This window comes from Calonectris borealis, chromosome 8 (genome assembly GCF_964195595.1).
Source record: "Calonectris borealis chromosome 8, bCalBor7.hap1.2, whole genome shotgun sequence".
In the NCBI taxonomy this organism is placed as follows: domain Eukaryota; kingdom Metazoa; phylum Chordata; class Aves; order Procellariiformes; family Procellariidae; genus Calonectris; species Calonectris borealis.
In genome coordinates, this window is record NC_134319.1 from 21,653,312 (window position 1) to 21,667,587 (window position 14,276).

Below are 14,276 nucleotides of genomic sequence, written 5' to 3' on the forward strand. Positions count from 1 at the left end.
TCTGTTGCAGAGTAAGCTTAAAGTCTAAGACTCAAATCCACGTTAAAATATATTGGAGTGGGGCTTATATATGTCACCATTTTACTTTCCCACTGTTACAAAACTTCGTATAGTTAATGTATTGCTGTATATCAAATTCATGCAATCATGTTCCTTTTTTTCATTCTAGGTAGTATTTTTGCAACAAGTGAAAATAATTCAGCTGATAGTGATGAACTTTAAAACCTCTGTTAAGACAAAATGGTTAGTGACAGTAGTAACAAGAGAATCTCCCTTTTTAAGATGAGAGAACAAAGTACTCTGTTCACATTGTAAGACTAACAGGAAACCATTTGTTTTTGTTTGCTAAGATATTGTTTAAGGAACCCCAAAAACATAGAAATGTAAATATGACCAGTAAGAGGAAGAATGCAAATAGTGCTAAAACTAGAGGGGAGAGTCAATAAATAAATATAGTAGGTAGGATTTTGTTTGCAAGGCCACTGCAGGGGGTCAGAAAGAACCAAAGAATAGAAATCCCTGGGCAACCACATACTGTCAGATAGTGTTGATCATTATTGTACAGACAACACAGTGATCTTTATCTGTAACTCAGGAGGGATTTTAAGTAACATGTTACTCCATTTTTTGGCAGGAAGATAAAAATACCCTCAAAACAAACATTGTCTGTGTAAAGTCTCCATGACCATCTCTACTGAACTTCTCACACAAATTATTTGTCCTGTAGCTCAGAGTTCTCCAGGTCAAAGGCTGAACAGTGCTAAGTTGTGAGCGAGAACAAGTAAACAGACAAATTATTTTCAGTGTTAAGATGTGAGAGTCAAATCAGAGCTCTGGTTTAATTCCATTAACTTTTGTGGAGGCTATATTTGTTAAGTAAATTTAGCTACTGGATTTCAGAACAAAGACTCTAGTATATTATGGCACTGCTTAACCTAACAGTCTGACAAAGCAATGTTAAAGGAAATCATCAGCTTTAACTAGGAACCACAAAAAGTAAAGCAAAGTGAAATGTGCTTTGAGGAAAATAAAGGAAAAATCTCAGAAACGTGTGCAGAAAGCAGAAGTCACTGAACTAAATAACCCCTCACAGCACTTTATTGAACTGAGTATAGCTGTCATTTGGTCTCTAACTCTTGGTGAGAAAGTTACCAAAATTTTAGAGGAATAAGAAGAGGTTCAAAATACAAGTGCTGTGCTGAAAAACTAATCTGTTACTTGCAAATAAAGAAAAAAAAAGAGCTAACATTTGGTGTTACTTGATACTGTTACATGCATTGATGTTGTTATTACTTAGCTAGAGGAACAGATTCAACACTTACTTATTGAGAAGCAATTTGTGCTCCTGACAGTAATGTGCTTTCATTGCCAGGTTTATTAGACATCACAGGAACTTATGAGACGACAAAAGTTAAAAATGAAAGAGCAATCAACCATAAGAGAGAGTAAAAAAAAACCACAAACCCAAGAATCAGTTATCTGAAATGTAAATGTAGGAGCATTTAAATTAAATCTGACTCTCAGCCACTCATTTCCTACCAATGCATCTCAAATGGGGCAGAGTCTAGGTTGTATGCCTGGTGGTATACTTCCCCACTCCAGTACATTAGTATTATTTGCGACAGTCCTAAGAGTCAATTTTTCCCTTCTTTGTCATGGTTACAAACAGCACTGGTACAGTGCAGCAATAGGTGTGTCTATATCTAGTGGACTAAATAACCATAAAATTGTTTCCTTAAAGCAAGCAACTTGAATAGAACTGCAAAAGAGCATTCCTACTGCTCACATAAAAATATAGTATCCCTATGCCATACGTACAGCACTCTGTTTTCTAAAGCTTCCATGCAATTTCATTGTGCCTGTTGTAGCTATCTTAGAGCCAACCTGTAAATACAAACCTATTCAAGAAAAATGATACACCTCTGTGTTTGATCTTTGAACCAAATTCCCTCTTCATTTAAACAAGGTCCCCACTGATGCTAGCTGAGCAAGAACTTCTAGAATTACCTTCCTTTGCCTCTCATCTTATTCTAAGAGGCTTTATTAGAACTGCCTTCCCACAGATATTGATTACCCTTATTAAATAAATTCAAAAATTCATGTTACCACACCCAGTGCTGATTTAAACATTTGCAATTCATTAATAATAGATTTAGGAAGTCAACTACTGATGTGTGACAGAAATTAATTTGTTCCATTCTGATTTCAATACCATTCTTTATCATCAAAGATAAAAAAAATTCCAGCCCTGGAATAAATGTTATTTCCTATTTCACTGTACATTTTTTACTGGGAACAAACAAATCTAGAGAGTTAAAATGTAAAAAAAATACACAACAATCATTACTTTGCCATACTTGAGATCCTAATTAAAAAAAGTCAGTCATATTCAGGTGCACTTAATGTGAAAGGGAAGCATTAATACTTCATTGATTGTGAACATATCAATACCTCTGTTATGAGAAGAGTTTCGCCAACACTCTCTCATGCACACTTCACAGCCAGACTGAATGTTAGTGTGAATAGAATTACAAATCCAAGAAAAATCAAAACTTACCTTTTTTCTTTTGGGTTTTTTTTTCTGTTTCTTTTTCATTTCTTCCCCCCACCCCCAGGAGCTTTAAAAGACAGTTTTGGAAGAAAGAAAAAATACTGCATACATATTCCTCCCATAAAATCTGAATTTATGAAAGCTTGAGACTTAAAAAGCAAAAATACTCAGGGATGCTTCAATACATCTTGTTGGATCTAAATGCTGTTTCACATACTATTTTATGCAACATTCAAGAGGAATGTAGAAATACAATGAAATAAATAAACAGTGTTTCAAACATACCTTCCAGTTCACTGGTAACCTGCCAGTGCCTGCAAGGAGATTATGGAGGAGAAACAGCCAGGCCCTTCTCACCGGTGCATGGCAGGAGAGTGAGAGGCAGTGGGGGTAAGCTGAAACAAGAGAGGCTCAGGCTGGTTGTAAGGAGGGACTTTCCCACTGTGAAGCAGTCAGGTAGTGGAGCAGGTCCCCCAGGGAGTCTGCGCCATCTCCCTCCTTGGAGGTTTTCAAGACTGAACAAAGCCCTGTGCAACCTGGTCTGAGCTGATGGTTAACCATGCTTTGAGGTTAGACTAGATATCTCTATAATCCTAATCTTTGCAATAACATGCTATGATGACAAGGTCCTTCCTTTGCAGATGTAAAGATCATATTGAAGTTTTCTTTCCCATACATAATTCAGCCGGTCAAAAGAGGTGATTATCGCACTGTATTTAGCATTGGTACAGCCTCACCTTGAGTATTGTGTGCAGTTCTGGGCCCCACAATTTAAGAAGGATGTTAAGGTAGTCAAATGCGTCCAGAGGAGGGCAACAAAGCTAGTGAAAGGGCTGGAAGGAATGTCCTATGAGGAGCAGCTAAGGAGTCTGGGTTTGTCTGGTTTGGAGAAAAGGAGGCTGAGGGGCAACCTCATTGCTCTTTCCAGCTTCGTGAGGAGGGGAAGTGGAGAGGGAGGTGCTGGTCTCTTCTCCCTGGTATCCAGTGATAGGACGCATGGGAATAGTTCAAAGCTGTGCCAGGGGAGGTTCAGACTTGACATTAGGCAGCATTTCTTTACCGAGAGGGTGGTCAAACACTGGAACAGGTTTCCTAGAGAGGTGGTCGATGTCCCAAACCTGTCGGTGTTTAAGAGGCATTTGGACAATGCCCTTAATAACATGCTTTGACTTTTGGTCAGCCCTGAATTAGTCAGGCAGTTGGACTAGATGATCATTGTAGGTCCCTTCCAACTGAAATATTCTATTCTATTCCAATTCAAAAGGCCAAAAATCCTCCTGATCTTAGCTAGATCACTAGACTAGTATTAGTACAACTAAGACATACCAGCTTGTATAGCCAACTTCACCCAAAGGAATGGTTTCATTTAGCATCAGATCTGGTTACTTTTGCCTTCCCAGCCCAAAAGACCAGATACCCATTTGCAGATAGCTCATACAAAATAGTCCTTAGCACAAATCCAGAGTGAGGCTTGAGTCATAGTAAGAAAAATTAATCATTCTGCTTCATGCACTTCCATATGTAATTACTATTACAGATCTGAGCTGAAGGCAATTACACAATTTATCTACACATTTCTCTTCCATGCCTTCAGTATCAGCCTTAATTAAAAGAATCCAAGAGCATTGACTGCATTTGATTTCAACTGCAAACATACTCTGTTTAAGGACTGACCAAGTCCAATCATGTCAGGGAGCTGCATAATTATCCTGGAATTGTAATAGAAAATGTAAGCTTTAAGTGCCAACCGGACAATAGGCAACTGACACATCCATGTAACTACATTACCTATGGTCACTTCAGCTTACACTTACTGCTTTTCCTCTCAAATATACCTTCCTGCCAAAGATAGCTGATTATTTATTTGCCTAGAATTCTTCAGTGTGCATTGTATGTCATCTTGTTCACATGTACAAGCTTTTGCACTGATACCAAAATCCTAGAGAGACAAAAAGATAAAATAATGACTATAGAAAGAAGTACCCCTCACAAATGCAGTAAACTGCAGAAGAATTATAATTTCTTCTCATTCATGCTTGTATGAACTGGCTATGCAAACACAGGAGTAGATGTTTATTCATAATGTTTCTGCACAAGCTGCTGTGAAATAAGCTCTAGAGAAAGAGTAGTGAAGCTGAAGTGCTATAAGAAAATCTCAGGTATTGTATATTTTATGTCTCTGTAGAGCTACAGCACAGTAATGGCTACTAGAGAACTGCACAGAACAACCAAATCTCTCCTGAATATTTCATCAGGGATGTCCATCTCAGAGTTCTTAACAAATTTGGGACAATTGTGTTAAATTCATTTATAAAGTAATCTGTGTGAAATGTATTTCAGAAGACTCACTCTGCCTGGTTGCCTGAATAAAAAAAAGACAGTGCTGTGCGAAACTGAGTCTAGAAGCATTATTCACATTAACGAGTAGTACTTTTCTGCTTGGCTGATAAGTACGTGGCTACTCATTGGCTGGAAAGAACTCATTTCCTCTACATTTTTTGTTACTTATTTCACTTTCGTGGAATAAAATAATGAGATTAATCTGGTGCAATGGAAAAAAAAAAGCCAAGGAAGCCGTTTAGACTAGTAAAATTTTCAGAAGTGGGTACAGGTCTTTGTGAGAGTTTGCACTGATCACTACCAGTCTGATCTTTTTTCATTGCTAAGCTTCAATTAGCACCTCAGGAAAAAGCAATTCAGTGCAAGGTTTTCACCAGGGGAGACTTGCCCTTCTCTTCTCACGTAACTGTAAAGCTAACCAGTGTACTAATTTCTAGCAGGGCATTCCTTTCAGCCTCTACACAGAGCAGACAATGGCTACTGAACTAAAACACCATTTTGCTAACCAATTATCAATTAAAAACCATCTCTTAGCAATTTATAAGATAAATTAGAAGCTGTATTATGTCAAAACATTATCATGACAATGGAGTTGAAACCACCCAGCTTTACTATAGTATCACTATAATGAAACACAAATCTAGATGCTAAACAATTGAAAGAATAGGGATACCATCAGAATAGAAGGATCCGATAAGGTTAAATTATTGCTTCATTCTTATGAAATCATAATTTAGAGTTTCTCTTGGGATACATATTCTGGGTTCTGACTGCTTATAGTCAGGATTTTTGTAGATCAAAAAAATAAGCAAGCAATTAGCAAATTACCACTGCAATTATATGCATGGGAATTTGAGAGCAAAATATAGTCAGAAACAGTATCTCTTTATTTCCATCTGCAAAAGCAAAAAAGGGTTTTCTACAGTGCTGGACAAGCTTGTATAAGAGACCTGCAGCAAAAACAATATTGCTGATTAATGCTCTGCTAAAAATTTATTTTTCAGAAGACTGTCATTGATGTAAGCCTTCTCTTACCAAGAAACAGCTTCAAAGCACAATGAGAAAAAGTAATAAATGAACACATCTCGAAAAGTGAAGTAGTCCATCTTGCTTGTTGTGAAGAAAAATAAAGTTTCTTTTCAGTAGCTATGCAAAATGATCAGCATGGATCTAAGCATGCTACTAAATGTCAGGAAGGAAGATTGAAATACATAATTGTGCCCTGTTCAGGCAGCCATAATGGCGCATCAGTGCTTTTTCTTACAACAATTATTCCCATCCATGTAAAACTAAGTCTTTGAGAGTTAACTAGTATATGTCTTCATAACACCACCATGGGTAACAACAGATGAAATTATCATCTGCTGAATCTCTTGCCACAGTTAGAGAGACAGAGTCTGGCATTCAGTCTGTAACAGTATGATGTCCTAGAAATGCATACAGATATACTCTCTTTAATAATATAGAAAGCACTTAAGTACTCAATCTTCCATTCACCATGTCTTTTGGGAAAGGCTCACAACTCTTACTGCTCCCTGCGTTCAGTCCATGCCTATAGCAATGGAGCACAACATGCACGGGCAGATCCCAGCATACTTAAGATATTTCATTCCATACCCATTCCATACCACTGTGGGAATCTGAACACATTTTACACAAGAAGGGAGCATATGGGCCGGTTTTGTTTTGCTCATGTTTTTTTCCCAAGAGCATCTCCTAGGGAGAACAGCTTTGTGCGTACTGCTGTTCAGAACATCCGTCCCAACAAGAAAAGATGACACCAAGGGAAGAATTGTTTACTGCCATATAGAAAAGATTTCAAATGGAGACTCTTTTAAACGAAGCAATCTTAACAAATATCAGCCAAGATATCCAAACTGGCAAAAGCACAGCCACAAAACTACTGAATTTAACAACAAATTTCTCAGAGATTAAAAATTAATTGGCAGATGCCAAAGGGGAAAAAAAGTGATGTGGCATATTGCATCTTTTTATAACAGATGGTTTCAAATGGATTAATGAGGGGAGTGCTGAATTTCTATGTTGTGGTTAATATTTAACCTCCAGCCAGCAGACACTTCTAAGATTTCTACATCCGAGTGGTAAAGAGGCTTACCTAATTGAACTGTTGGAAACAGTGTGCTAATTTGAAAAGTATCTTCCAAATGAAAAAAATTAACAGATAATGGAAAGGGCGGGGGGGGAAGTAGAGAGACCTTGTCATAACACTGGTATGGAATAGGAAATTCAAAACTTGTTTCCCCTCTGAGAAGCTATGATGAGGAGAGACACACAGAATACACAAGCTCATATTAAACTATGTCAGTCAAATGAAGAAAAAGAAAAGGATCAGTAAGATACAGAATTTTGTTCCCTTCATTTCTAGACATTTTTAGAATGGTAAAAACTTACCTTTCTTTAAAAAAAAAAAAGAAAGAAAAGACCCAAAACAAAAGCAAGTTCATCTGCAATAATGAATCTTGTCACTGCACTTAGGACATCATACAAGTTACTTGCTTGATATAACCAGCAGACATGGCATGTCTTCAATACCTCTTCAATATCTCCAAATTTTCACAGTTCATTTGGCTAAGAAGTTACAGGGAATGTATTACTTTACAGTCAGCAGAACCTTTCAGACACTAAACTAAATCTGAAAAATAGTTGTAAGCAAGACCTAAAGTCAGGGTTTGTGCTAAAACAATTTGAATTGGATTTATATGTGCAGAGTTGCTGGTTAAACACTTCAGAGTGATTAGTAATATTCACTGTCATTTACATTTTGAAGTAACTACTGGAAATGCACTGTACAACAGTATCTACAAGAATTCAAAGATGAATGAGAGCAAAATCAAATGAGAAATATTAACATTCTTAGTGTAAATATTTACCATCCTAACAAAAATAATTATTAGGACTTATTATCTTCCTCCTGCATTTATTCTTTTCCTGGAATACAGATGAAGTCATTCTGAAGTGACTTACTATCACATTGAACACCCTGCATTTCTCCAACGAAATGGAAAAAGCACTGCCGGGTCACACACTCTTATACTGTAGCTATTTCCAAAGTATCTGGGTTCACAGAGAGCCTGCATAGGCCACAGGTAATTCCATGGCATATCCTAATCTTTGAAGAGTATAGGAAATATTCATTATTCTCTAATAAAATAGGAAGAAAGAGATTAAGAAACAAATGACTCTTTCTTAAAAAAAAAAGTTAATAATGAGAATAACAAATCTATTTTGGTTGCAAAATTCTTAAAGAGAAAAATTTAAAACATTTTCACTTTTTTTCTAATAGACCAATAATAGATTCATGCTGTGGTAACCACAGATAGAAAATACAGTCACTAGACCTTGCTTACAGAAAGCCAAATATAAAAAGCTGAAACACAATACCCTTGGGAGGATGTCTGCCTTAGTTATACAATTTCCTTGCTTAAAATTCATCTTTCTGCAGTGTATTTGAGAACTAACGACCAACATGCCACACCCAGCTGCAGCCCATTTTACATGGTTCTGACTACAAATCAATGCAGGCCTCAATACCCCAAGTCACCATCCTGTTCTCTTTCAGGGCAACGAGAGGGGATCTGTATCTTTGTCTTCAGTGTGGGCTGGGCTACACACTGTATGAATTGAATGCCCCTAAGGGTTTTTTCTTGACAGAAAGGAGTAAGAAACTCCTTAATATTGCATTAATACTGCCAAGTAATTTGTGACAAAATGGAAGATTGATACTCCAATTCAAACTGCAGTCCATATATCTGTTCACCCCTCTTTACAAATTATAAGAAGCATTCATTTCCATGAAAGGCTGTCACACAAATTGTTATATAATGTATTTTTGTAACTTTTGGAGAAGAAAAAATATACATATATGTAATATACATAAATACATACATAAATGTAATATATAAAAACATTCCATATAGGTTTAGATATTTTACATAAAATATATTTTGATGTAAATAAAATGCAGAATATGCTTCTTGATGATGGGCAATATCCACAGCATTTGCCAGATTTGTCTTTTGTGCTCTGTTTCAGCATATCCCAGGTAGACGTTCAAGAGGTAAAATAATTAGCCAAACTGGAATACACAGTGAATATCCAAAAAAGCACTTAGAATTCTGCTCTAATAAATGTGATGAAACTCTTAATGACTTCAAGCAGTAAGGGGAGCAGGAATGGAGGGGAGAGAGTTTGAAACTGTTTTCATTATAAAAACCGACAGCTCTTGGTTCCAATTTCACCCCAAACTGCCATAGAGATTAATATTTTTCTTTCAAAGCCACATTTTTATAAGAGATTATGTTTTCCTCTGAAAGCAGAAGAGCTCCATTCAAAGACATTCCCATTTGTTGTTGTCAGATTCTGCCTAACTGGGCTGAGAGCCTACTGTAGCTCTGCAGATCTGTGACCTGCACTTCACTCCCTCCAGGCACTATAAATAATTTCCATGGAAACAGCGCTGAAGAAGATATCTGCAAGCCAAGAAGATATCTATAGCCTTTCTGTTAGATTTATGTCTTTTATTTTTCCCTCTCCATTTTCTCTGTTAAACCAACATTAAATACATTTATTTTATAAAATACTTTACACACACAACTGAAGTTATAAAAGAAATGAAAGATACAGGGGAAAAAAACTGAAAGAGATTCCTACTCCACAATATGTATCTATCTATAGATTCTCCTCACATCCTGCATTCCCATTTGCCCCAAGGAAAGAGTACATTGCACCTACACTACACTTTTTTCACCCAAGGAAGAATTCTCCCTTAGTCATCAGGGCTGGAGCTAATCATCTGTATAAGGTATTTAATGAAGAGTGTTCTAATTCACACCTTGATGAGGATGAGAAGAAAAGTAGATACATGTGAAATCAAAGCTGAAGGGCTCTGAAACAGCCTCATCAGACTACGAAGGGAGGAACTGAACACGGTGGAATGCACTGCAGCCTAGCCAAGTGCAAGTCTGCAACTCTTCAGGCCTGGATGTCAATTTATCACACAGTGAAAATCAGCTAACTTCCCAGGCACTTCTCTTTCAGCAACGGAAATATAATGCTCAATGTGTGGGCGTAGTAAAGATAATCTGGAAATCTACTAAACCCTGTTCCCTCATGATCCCCTAACTAATGAGAGTCCATGTATATTGGAGGTGTACAGTACTCCCTCTTTCTCCTCCTGGCCACAGGAATACCATGGCTTTAGGCCCTCCCTGCAAACTGTACAGCTGGTATTGTTTTCGTTGTCCACTGAAGGTGCGGATGACTAGTCCCAAGTTATAAGTGCCTCCTTACTCCAAGATCAGTTTACAGATATGGGGAGAAACAGAAATTGCCTTTTCTCTCCTTTGGCTGAGCTTGTACAATCTGCCTGTAACTTACGGGACAAAGGAAGCAAGTCAAAGCATCAGATCAAAACTCAAACACAAGCATCTAAGGAGAAATAACTGTAATCACTGCTTTGTTTTTTTCTTTTCAGTATAACAATAGCTGTCACTGAACATAACAATAAATTTAAATAATTATTCTTAGCTGCATTACAGGAATTTTTTGGAGCTCCTTTTCCCCTCTGTGCTCCTCTTGTAGGATCTAGTTTGTCCTCACACAAGCTTTGAGTGGTGACCATGAGGTTTTTCTTAATTAAAACACATCAGATTCCACATAATCTTTTACATTTTTGTGTCTATTTTAATCTCTTTTTTTATGATCCAAAATATTGCTCTCACGACAGGAAGAATTTATACAGTTCCTAGTAGTATCAACATTAACTTTAAAAATAATGACTTAGGCTTCCTCAAGCCACTGCTCTAAAGCAAAGGCTAAGAAAAGATTGCCTACTAGTAGATAAGCCATTAGCTGTACTCATCCTCTAAGGCTTCTGTACTATAAATGTTAGAAAAATACTTGAGAAGCCAAGACTTTCTTGGATTTTTTTTGATCCAAAGAAGTTTAGAAAAATAACAAATAGAGGCTAATTCATCATAAGAGAGATTTGTATTTACATCTCTTCCTATAGCTACTGAAATCCAGATTGCCGTTCAACTGTTTGACAGTTTTTAGGTGCAATAGTTAAAAGAAGAGGAGTATCAAGATTAGAAAATTATTTCTTGTTCTCAATCTAAGATACCCTGAAGGTGGCTATTTTTTTTAGATTGTTCTCAGATCCCAACTCTACCTGTCAGAATTCAAAATGTAACTACTTTGGATACTACGAAGTATTTAACATTGTGTGTACTACTAAATTTCTCTGTGCCTTGTCTTACCACTATAAAATGAGTATTTCATAATAATTACCAACCTTCTTTCACAGAATTATTAAGAAGGTTAATTAATTAATGTTTCTAGCACTCCAGAGGTTTTCAGATGAAAAAGCAGTACATATAAGAAGGGCTTTGAAGAAATTTTGAATTCAGTGTCATAATCACAATTAAATCAAGGAGAAATTTTATATTGTTATTCTCAGATTCTCTTTTCTTCAGCTCACTATTTTATTTTTGCCTAGAAGTTGTCATTTGCTGCAAAGTATCTTAACTGATTCAAAATTCCATATTATAACTTGCTCTAGAAAAAATGTAAATTGCATCCATCACACATTAATCACTTGTATCTGGGCAACATAGGTGAGGTTAGATCATGTTTTTGCAATCACCCCTGTGCAAAGAGATGGCCTCAGCACCTTTCACCTCTTTCATTCCTGGAAGTAGCCACATCAGACCAAAAAAAGATGCATAGCAGTATAATTGTTCCTTAACTCCTGACACCACCAGATACCTCATCAGAATCTGTTCACTGGGAACAGCAACTCACAACATATATTAGATCTACCCTGATCTTCCTGCCACTGTAGTTATGTACTTTGACATTCAGCTCCTAGTTTCTTCTGTCAATCATTTTGAATTAACAACAGAGTAACAACTTATTTTATAAAATGTGGTCTAGACATTAAAAAAAAAAATCAAGACTATGTGGATTAAGAAATAGTAAAAAAAAAAAAAAGAAAAAGAAAGATAAGAAATTCAACTCTACTATATTGTGTATATCAAATGTATGCTGGTTTCCTTCTGGTGGTTTTCAGTGGAAAGACAGTCCTTTCATTTACTTAAAGTTATTAACTGAATGTTCCTGAGAGACATCCATTTAATGTCTGTAACAATTATCTAGTAAGAAATCTTATAAAGTACAGTAAGATAAATAATTTTCAGAATCACATTCAGAATTTAAGATCATGACATTTGACTCATCAGAGATTACAGACTTATTAAAAATAGATGGTCTTGTTTTAACTTTCTGAATACCTGATTAGCTAATAAGCTTAAATAGCTTAATATTCTGACATTAACTTAAAAAACAAGATATTACCTTTAAAACAAAAAGTTTCCAGAAGGATAAAATGCAGGTTTGGTCACTGAAATATACACCTTCAAGACGCACACACAATTATGACAACAGTGTGCATGCTTTCAGTATTCTCTTGATTTTTATTTACCATTGAATCTGAGGCAGCTTCTGACCTCCATTATATCCAGGGTAACCCCATAGATTTATTCCACTAAGTGGAATTGGATTGGATTTCAGCTTTATAATTCAGAGTTTGGACTTACTTTTATTATTTAAGCATGCTGTGGCCATATTAATATATTTCACTGTCACACAACAGAACTATATTTGCCCTTTATGTAAATACTTATGAGTTCATATACTACCTGTTTTAACTTATCATCTGATGTGGAAATACAGACCAATTAGATATACTGGCAGCTTCCACAGCTTCCTGAGCAGCACCACTGTGAACTTCATGCTACCACTGCAACAGCACCATGCAGTCCAGCCTCGGACAACCCAAGGGAGGAAAGTGGGACGTAAGCCACTGGCAAAACAGAACTGTCTCTGCAGCTGCTTTAAAAAATTCCAGTTTTCTGCCAAATGTTTTTAGCTGAAAACTTTCTGACTTTGTGTTTCAGCCAACTGTGAAACTCCCACACACAAAGCCACTTTCTGAATTGTTCTACTGAGGAAAAAATTAGTAAAAGCATTGTTTCTTCCACTTTGTGTGGATATTTATAACTTTGGAAGTTAGTGCATACTAATATGCCTGAGAAAATTTTTCCCTTTAGTACTTATTTCAGTTTGCCTTACACAGACCTTCATCTGTTCCTTGCTAACTCACTGCCTTTGAAATAAAGTACTCTGAGATTCCCCCACCGCCCCTTCATTTTGGCCCCTTTAAGTTGCTGCAGCAGCAGAAAATTGTTTTTAACTCCAGTAGCCAGTGGGGAAAGCTCAAAACATGAATCAAATGGAACTATAAGCAAAAATAAAGGGAAGTAAAAAGAACCTTAATAAAGTTTTTTATTCTCCTTTTGGGGGGCTGACTCATAATGTTGGAATGAATGAGGCCAGTAATAATAGTAAAATATTTCATTTTCACTCTATTTATAGGACTAAAAAATTTTCAATTCTAGTCCTACCAGACCAGAGCTGTTTGATACAAGTTACTACTTCTCTGCACTTAAATACATGAGATTTCTGAAGAAATTTTAGCATAGTAGTACAAAAATTGCTTAAAGCACTTGACAGATATTAGAAATAAAATTATATATATAATTATATAATTTATATATACTTAAGTTATGTTTATAACTTGCTTAAAATATACAGAATTTTTATATATTATTATAGTAATACCTGCCTATATGTTATACATATAGATACATTTTATATTTATATTAAAATATCATATCTATTTGTGTCTATTTAAGAGGAAGTTACCATAATCTGATCCATAACCTTTAAGAGTATCTTGGATTCCATCTAAATGTATAGAAAATAACTAAAGACGGTATCACAGTTATGGAAGTGTCATAGTCACAGTGAAAATATAGGAACAGAAACATTCACCCCCACAGCACTGATACAGAAAGTTTAGGGTGACTTAATAGAGCCTTTCAATACCTGCAACAAGGTTCTTGGGAAGATAAAGCTTTTTACAGAGATGCCTGGCAGAAGGATGATGAGAGTCAAGAGACGTGAACTAAAATGGGAGGTTCTGACTTGACATTAGGAAAATAGTTTTTGACAGTGACGGGCCACTGAAGCAGTGAAACAGGTTGCCCAGGTAGCCCAAGAAGTCTCCACACTTGGAGGTTTCCAAAACCCTGAGAAACCTACTTTGAACTCAATGCAGACCATGCTCTGAGAAGTGGGTTGGACTGGATCCTGGGTCCCATCCAACCTGCATGGTCCTGTGAGTCTATGACATGTCTGTGTAAAAGCCAAAATTATAATTTCTCACACATATAGACTCTGAAGCATTCCAGACTCCAGACTTTTAAATTTTTTTTCCGTAATAGTTCTGATTTTTGAAATGAGA

The 14,276-nt window shown here is 36.3% G+C and overlaps 1 protein-coding gene across 1 annotated transcript in view; it reads right to left on the reverse strand.

Moving 5' to 3' along the window:
* Window positions 1-14,276, reverse strand: part of PLPPR5 (phospholipid phosphatase related 5) — a 206,582-nt gene that overhangs the window by 177,412 nt on the left and 14,894 nt on the right. The window contains exons 8-9 of the mRNA XM_075156378.1: window positions 2,837-2,946; window positions 1,323-2,618 (exon numbers count right to left, since the gene is read on the reverse strand). The gene's annotated coding sequence lies outside the window, so the exon portion shown is untranslated. The remainder of the gene's footprint in view (window positions 1-1,322; window positions 2,619-2,836; window positions 2,947-14,276) is intronic.